The following is a 9,073-nucleotide window of genomic DNA, read 5'->3' on the forward strand; positions in this document are numbered from 1 at the left end:
TTTTAATTGTTATACCCTAAAACTACAAGAAAGCTGCAGTTTTGAAATGACTTCTTTTAAACTTGATTTGAGTCTTAGATAAGTCCACTCTCTTGTAGAAATCCTCTTCATATTTGCGGGGAAAGAGGAGCAAATTTCTTTAATTCTTCTATTTATACATACTCAAGTAAGTTGCCTCATAAATGTAATTCATTTTGCTTACCTCAGTAGCAATGATTATGAAGAATATGCTTTAAAGTTTTTTAAGCTTTATCTAAATGTAATTATACTCTCTGTAAAGAGATACCAGGACTAACAGGACCTTTGTTTTTATATCATACTTTTCAGAATTGTAGTACCAGTCAGAATAAAGGGTGAACGTAATTACTCATGTTAGATTTGAATTATGAAAGCTGAATACATGGATGCAAAGAAGACAGGGAAGAGAAAGTGATGTAAGGCACGTAGTAGGGCAGCCTTAGTGCCTCAGCAGTTTAGCGCCTGTCTTTGGCCTGGGGTGTGATCCTGGAGACCTGGGATTGAGTCCCATGTCGGGTTCCCAGCATGGAGCCTGCTTCTCCCTCTGCCTGTGTCTCTGCCTTTCTCTCTCTCTCTCTCTCTCTGTCTCTCATGAATAAATAAATAAAATATTTTTTTAAAGAAACAAAGGCAGGTAGTAGGAGCATGTGCACAGGCATCATGATGTGAAAGGGTATGTTGTGTCTGGAAGAGAAAGTACTTCAATAATGACTAATGTAAATGGTAACGGAAGAGTGATGGGTGAATGTTCAGTGAGGAAACAGAGGGTCCAGAGGTATAGCTGCTATTAAAATAATCCTAGCATGTTTTGCTGAGGATACAAAACACTGTCTTTAAAGCTTGCTGGTAATGGTTGGCCAAATGGGTTTATGGAGTAGTAACATAATACAAATTGTGTTAAAACAAGTATACTCCATGAGCAATATGTATATTAGACACTGCAGAAGAAGACACCAGGATTCATGACATAGAGTAATGAATCTATTTGAATATTTCAGACAAGAATGATAAATATGTTGTATAAGGATTTAGGAATGGGAACGAAGTGTACAAGAGAGATTCAACAGTGTTTTATAGTTAAAATTTGCTCACTGGATATGAAAAGCTTAGAAGTGGCAAACAGAACTGATCAACTAGATGACACAGGGAGGATGAGTTAAAAAAATAACTTGAGCCAGTGTATGGACAGGATTATCACTGAAATAAGATCTATTTTAAAGCCCACACATGCACATCCAAACACACATACACACACACACACATACACACGTGCACACACACAATCTCACACACAAACAAGTATGGCATCTTTCTTTCTAAAAAAACTTTATTTGATTCTTTAATTAATCAATCCCTCTTTATTAAAAGAATGACCCTATCCTATTCCAAAAGATACTAGGAATTTGTCTCAGAATTGCTTTGGCACACAGATGAATTGTTCCACCTAAATTACCAGTTTATTCAATGGCTGCTTTTACCTCCAACCTTTGCCTACCTTTCTCATTTTGAGGTTAAATTGAGCTGAAAGTTTTCACTGACCAGTGAATACATGTTGAGAAATTGAGTGACATCCTTTCAGTTACATAGAAACTCTAAATCAGAGTTAAAGAAAGCAGTCTTTTGAATCATCAGAGTCACTGACAACATATCCACATCTTATTTTATCATCAAAAAACCATTCTTTGGTTCTCTCTTATTGACTGCATTCTGCATAGTAGAGGCAAAAAGCCATTTATGACTATGGAGGAAATACTTAGATGAGAATGAAGTCCTTCATGGAAAAAATGTGTATTATATCCACATGAAAATAATGAGTTGATAATAAAAAAGAGAAGTTGAGAGCCCCAAAGCATCAAAGGGTCTGCCTTCAATCTAGGAATTGTGCCCATAGTGATGGCAATGAAAACTGGGGTGGTGCTTGGGATTTCCCAAGGAGATAACCATACAAAAAAGAGAGAAGGCCACTAGGGGTGAGCCCGTGTGTTTCAAGCTTTAAAAGAATATTATTATAAAGGGATGAGGATAATTTTAAGGTGATTAAAGATGGAAAGGAAAACAGGTATCCCAAAAAACTAAGAAGGAGAGAATTTCAGTGGACAAGTGATGCATGATAACACATGGAGCTAAAAGAAGATGAGTTCTTTAAATGATCCACCAAACATGCCAACTGGAGACCATTACTAGTCCAAAGATGACTTGTGTAGGGAAAGCCTTTTGAAGATATCTTTGAGAGCAGTCTTTGCATTTCCAAACTCTCTCATCTAATACGTTGCTGTGGAAATGAGTTACGTGGATTATAAAATCATAAAAGTTTATGCAAAGTAAGTTAGGAAATCCCTTATAAAATCTGATGTAGAGGCACCGGGTGGCTCAGTTGTTTACACATCTGCCTTTGCTCAGGTCATGATCCCAGGGTCCTGGGATCCAGTCCCGCATCAGGCTCCCTGCTCAGTGGGGAGTCTGCTTCCTCCTCTCCCTCTGCCTGCTGCTGCTCCCACTTGTGCTCTCTCTCTCAAATAAATAAATAAAGTTTGACATAAACCTTTACCCAATCATCCAGTAATTTTGCTCCTAACAATTTATCCAAGTAACATAAAAACATGCTTTCACACACAACAACAACAACAACAAAAACGTGGTCGCACACATTCATAGTAGCTTTATTCGTAATAGCTAAAACTGAGAGCAGCCCCCGTGTCTGTCAACTGGAGAGTGGATAAACTGTGGTATATTTATACAACAGAGTGATAATACTCAGTCATTGATAGGGGTACTGAGACAGGCAACAGCATGACTGAATCTCAAAAACATTACATGAAGTGAAAATAGCCAGACACAAAAGAGCAGCTATTGTGTGATTTCACATAGGTGAAGTTTAATACAAACTCACCTAAATGTTGGTCATAGAAATAAGTACAGTGTTGGTGTGTGAGAGCGTGAGGGATTGACTGGGAAGAGATACTGCTGCATTTTCTAAGGATGTAATTGTTCGATATTTTGGTAGGAATGTGGGTTATACAAGTATATGCATTTGTGAAAATCATGCAGTTGTATACTTAACATTTGATTGTATGTAAATTATTCTTTAATCAAAGGGATGAAGAAACCAAAGTGGAAGGGGAGAGTTCACATGGAAAATGATAATACAGAAGCTTACCTATTTGAGAAGGATAAAGAGAAATGTCTAGAGACGAGAGACAAGACGGATGTAGAATTGTTTTAAAATAGTGTGGAAAACTTGTACATATTCATATAAAAAAAGAACAATACTGGGAGAAATGTTAGTTTTAAAGAGAGAGTATTGATAGAGCAATATCCCACAGTAGGCAGAGGAAATTGGATTAAAGTTACCAAACATGTTTTACTTTTCTTCTCTGAAAGGCCACAAAAGAGACAGAGCAGACTCAGATTTAGGGACTTAGTCCAATTAATTTATAGTGGGTTACATAACCAGTCATGAGAACAGACTAAACATAAAAATTTCATTATTTGGGCCCCACGTTGTCCTCACAAGGATAAGAGTATCTCTTGGGCTCTGTAATTGACTTCTAACAAGGCAGATTATTTTGATCATGTTAGAGACATATCTGAAATGGACTCTACCCTGAACTACTGTCTTGGTAAGGACTAAGCAATGGCAATGCTCCTCTAAAATTGTTTTTATAGAGGAAAAGTCAAGCACTGCCAGAAGCTTTGCAAGAATTACAGTGGATTATAAAGCCTGATACAAACCAAAATTGCCAGATGCATTTGGAAAGAGCTGACAGATCAGAATATGAAATGTTAACTCAAGCATGAACACTTTTCATCTGAGTTTAATGAAAAAACACTGAGTATCTGTGAAACAACAGAAAATAAATGGTAAATACCTCGACAATCAGTGAAACATTTTGGCAAAGTGACTTCACTTTGCCATTAATTTTGGACTCTAATAGAATATGTTGGCCAGAATTATTAGGAACAAACGAATGGGTAAAAAGCAATCCATGTATGTTTGTGCAGTGCTATTAGGAATTTGAGAATGTCTGAGAATGATTAGAAAATCTTAAAGAACAATACTGGTTTAAATAATGACAAACAGTCCAATGCTCCAAAAACAAAGCTCCGAAGTGGCTTCACTGAAAATTACTTATATTTGAAACTATGGATTAAGAAACTTCAGTAAATAAACCAAATGGAAACCATCTGAGAGGAGAATGACAGAAATAGGAAATACCCTCAAAATCACCCCACAAAAATATAGTAGGAAAAAAACTCACATGCTTATATTATGCATTTGGTCTCATTGGGAATAAATCTCTCCATATTGTTTAAAAACTCTGGCTGTGTTACTGTGTAAAATTTCATTTTTTAATAAGTACCTATTTAAATTTTATTATTATTTATTGTTATTATTTTAAATTCTCCCATTTTCTCCCAATAAAATAAACTTATTAAAATTCTGTCAAATATTTGATTCTATTTTTTTTTCCTATTGTTTGTGACCTATCAAGCAGTTTTTTTTTTTTAATTTTTATTTATTTATGATAGTCAAACAGAGAGAGAGAGAGAGGCAGAGACACAGGCAGAGGGAGAAGCAGGCTCCATGCACCGGGAGCCCGACGTGGGACTCGATCCCGGGTCTCCAGGATCGCGCCCTGGGCCAAAGGCAGGCGCTAAACCGCTGTGCCACCCAGGGTTCCCTATCAAGCAGTTTTTTAAAAATGGATATAAATAATACAAAGACACAGGATTTTCATTATTTTTTAATAGAGGATACTACAGTATATAAACAGCATATCTTTCCCAAGCCACCATGAATCTAGGGGAGGTTGTCTTAGTTTGCCATAACATAATACTAAAGACTGGGAGGTTTAAATCACAGAAATTTATTTCTGAAAGTTCTAAAGTTTCGAATACAAGAGCAAAGTGTCAGAAAGTTTGGATTCTCCTAAAGCCTGTCTTCTTGGCTTGCAGATAGCCATCTTCTCTCTGTGGCCTCACGTGGTATTTTATCTATATGAGTGATCCCTGATGTTCTTTGTTCTTCTTGTGTTCATAAGGAAACCAGTCCTACTGGGTTAGGGTCCCACTCTTATGTTTTCATTTAACCTTGATACCCTTTTATAGGCTCTATTCCTAAATGCACAAGCAATGGGGATTAGGGCTTCTACAGATGAATTGTGAGGGGTGACATAATTTAGTCTGTAACAGGGATCCAATCTTGGGGGCCCTATAAGATGAACAACTGGACTAACAATAGTTAACTATTTCCAGTCACCATTAAGGAAGAGTTATTTCATCCAACTAATATTGAGATAAGACCTCAGTTCCTAGACTTGAAGGATTAGCCAGTGTGCCTCCATTTCATCCCTAACCCCATCTCATCCCTAACCCCATGAAAATAGATCATGTCAGATTATCTATTTCTCCTCCTAGAGAGCTGACCTTTGTGATTTCTCCAGATGAGATTATATGAAAATGAACTTTCACAACTTAAGTGCCTCCTAATTAGAGAAGGAGATTCTCATAAAGCAAGAAAGCCAGCCCTACATGTTTTGCCTTGTTGCCTTTTGAACTGTAGGCTCCTAATAAGATTGGGGGTGTCTTATGACTGTGATATTGGGGGGTCAGGGGAGATTCAATCAGGCTGATTTTTTTTATTAGGTTTAGGCTGGTTTTTGTTTTGTCTTTGTAGCAGATGAGCACAGATACTCTGCGTGTTCCAACCTCCTGAACAATTAGCAAGACCAACCCAATTGAAGAAGGGCAGGGGAGAGAAGGAAGGAAAAATTCCAGATTAGTCTGGCTTGAGATCTGAATGGAAGGTGAAATGAATCGTAGTCTTTGAGAAGGTTGGCTCTAAAGCACGGTGTTTTTCAGTCTCGGCACTGGTGACATCTTGGGCCAGATAATAGTGTGTTGTGGAGAGCCTGTTCTATGCATTCTAGGATATTTAGCAGCATGCCTGGTTTCTACTCACCAAGTGCCAGTGGCATTTTCTGTCATGACAACTAAAAATGTCTCTAGACATTGCTAAATATCCCTTTGGGAACAAAATTGCCCCTAGTTGAGAACCAATGCTGTAAGGAAAGAAGAGAAATTGAGCAATATCACAAGAAGGGTGTAATGTCCTGTGAAGTGTTGTTTTTTCAAGTTGTTTTGTTTTGCTCTAGGATGGAAGATGCTTAGGCATTTTAAAGTTGGCTAAGTAACTTCTCATTATCCATGGAAGGTTAACTGTATGTAATTATCTCTTTACTCTCCTGAAGCCTTGCCAAAATTACAGTGATAATAAAGGGTCAAAAGAGATACATACTAAGAATGACAAAGGAAAAAGAAGAGTAGACATGAACAGATGAGCAATTTAAATAGATTTTTATTTTTTAAGCCAGAAGGAGAGGGAGTGATCACTGAGCAGATCAGAGGAAACCATCACTTAAGTTCTCAAAGAAATATGACTAATTTATCATCAAAACACCAAAAAGGTTAAAATTACCTCAGAAAGAATGTGTGATACAAAAAGATAAAAGTGTGAGAATTGATTAAAAGTTTGAATCTAGAGTGGTTGGATTTCGAGGTCCTCTTCCCACTTGTGCTTAACCACTTGCACTCAACCAGGGGGTTACTCCCTAAATTCCAACCTGAGGATGAGAGTCCTTCTCCTATGCCTGGAGCAAATGACTCAGTTGAAACAGCTCTAGCTTTGAACATATGAGGCTTAGCAGAAGGCTCAGATTTGCAAACACAGGGATACATAATAATATTCACACTCTATGTTGCAACCATAGTTACCTTCTTCATCCGACATCTAGGAATACTGTGTCTGGAATTTATCTCTTCAGGCAGAAGTTGGACAGTTACAATACTGATTTCGTTAGTCAAACTGTTGTAAACCTAGATTGAAAAATAATTAGTCAAAAACAATAGAAGTTGTTTCTCCCTTATGCAAATAGTTCAGAGGAGTCCAGAGTCACTGGTATGCTTTGTTCTACACAGTAAACCCAAAACACAAACTGATGCATTCTGACATCTCCAACATGTGGCTTCCAAGTTTGCTGTGGTCCCTGGCATCTTGACATAAGGGCAAAAACTATAGAGAGTACATTAGGACATTCTGTGAAGTTAGATGGGAAGTGGTACATATCATAGCTAGTGTCCCCTTATAATCACAGGGCCACACCTAGATCAAGAATGTGACATATGTAGTCTTGCTATGCATTTCCAGAAAGAATTGAAAACTAGTCTGCATAAAAAGATAGTTCTTCTTTCATCCTGATATTTTTTTAATCAATAAAAATAGTGAATGAATTATCACACAATTCATGCTATCATTGATTCATTTATTTATTTAGAAAATTGTCCTGAACTCGACCTATGTATCAGTTTCCATGGTGATTCATGGATGAACAGGTCACAATCCTGTTTTTATGGAACTTGTACTCTGTTGGAGGAGACAGAAAAATAAACAAGCAAACAAATATCATGCTTTCAGGTAGTATGTTCAAGAGAGAAAATAAAACAAGACCAAAGGATAAAGAAGGCCAAATTGAATAATTTTTTAGATAGGATCATCAGAAAGGCTGCCCTGTGGAAGGGACATTTGAGCAAAGATAGAGTGTAAAGGAGAGCATTGTGTGACTATTTGAACAAAGAAAACTTCAGAAAGAAGGAACAGCCAGTTTAGAATCCCTGAAGTAGAAATAAGAATGATGACTTTAAGGGATGAAAGAGCAAGAGAGAGAATGCTAAGACTGGCCAGTGGGTAAGCAAGGGATGCGTTCTTTTTTTTTTTTTTTTTTTTTTTTTTTTTTATGATAGTCACAGAGAGAGAGAGAGAGAGGCAGAGACACAGGCAGAGGGAGAAGCAGGCTCCATGCACCGGGAGCCCAACGTGGGATTCGATCCCGGGTCTCCAGGATCGCGCCCTGGGCCAAAGGCAGGCACTAAACCGCTGCGCCACCCAGGGATCCCCAACTCATAAAGAATTTGACAGTCTAAATGTGTAGAGAACTACTAAAGGGTGTGAGCAGGTTGTGAAATGATCTGCTTTCTTTTGAAGAATAATTGTGGCTACTACAATAGGGCAAATGTAGGAAAAGTAGGGATAGAAGAGAATTTTGTAGTAATCCGGTCAAGATCTAACTGAGATTTGGACTGAAGCCCAAAGGTTTGGACTGAAATCCAAAGTCCAAAGAGGTATTGAGAAAAGTTTAGAATTCTCTTAATCTTTCAAGGTAGAGCTGTCAGGATTTACTCATGGATTTAGGGCAAGAAGGAAAGAGAAGAATCAAGAATGTGTACTGTAGGTTTATAGCCTGAACATCTAATCGGATAGAATCATATTTTACTAAAAAGGTAGAGACTAGAGAAATTTATTTTTTGTGGGAAATAGAGTGTTTGGCTAGGGGTAGAGATACAGGGTTGGAAGTCATTATCATACTGATAATAGGGGAAACCAAAGAACCCATAAATTTACAAAGGAAGGATTTACTTGGAGAGCAAAGACTTCATTCAGCTGGGACACTTTGGCATTCATTTTTGTTCAGAAGTGGTGGAGGAAGCTGCAATGTCAACTTCAAGGAAGATATAGGAGGCAGGAAGAAAACAAAAGCATCCCAGGATCCAAGTAGGGAAAAATAAAATCTGTCAAGGAGGAAGGAGTTTTCAATTGTGTTAAGAGTTTGTGTAAATTGTGGATAGGTAAATAGCCTTTAGAGTCAGCAATATGGATGTCAAATAAGAGTTGCTTTAATATACTGGTGTGACTAGCTGGAGCTAGTTCAAAAGAGGAAGAAATAGGACCCCTGGGTAGCTCAGCTGTTTAGCGCCTGCCTTCAGCCCAGGGCGTGATCCTGGAGTCCCTGAATCGAGTCCCACGTCGAGCTCCCTGCATGGAGCCTGCTCCTCCCTCTGCCTGTGTTTCTGCCTCTCCCTCTCTCAAGAATAAATAAATAAAATCTTAAAAAAAAAAAAAAAAAAAAGGAAGAAATTTAAAAATGGAGATTTGCTACAAAGGGGCTCAGCAAAATGTAGAAGCAGCTGGTGGTTAGCAAGATGTGGAATCACGGAAGAG

Source organism: Canis lupus, chromosome 1 (assembly GCF_003254725.2).
Source record: "Canis lupus dingo isolate Sandy chromosome 1, ASM325472v2, whole genome shotgun sequence".
Lineage (NCBI taxonomy): Eukaryota > Metazoa > Chordata > Mammalia > Carnivora > Canidae > Canis > Canis lupus.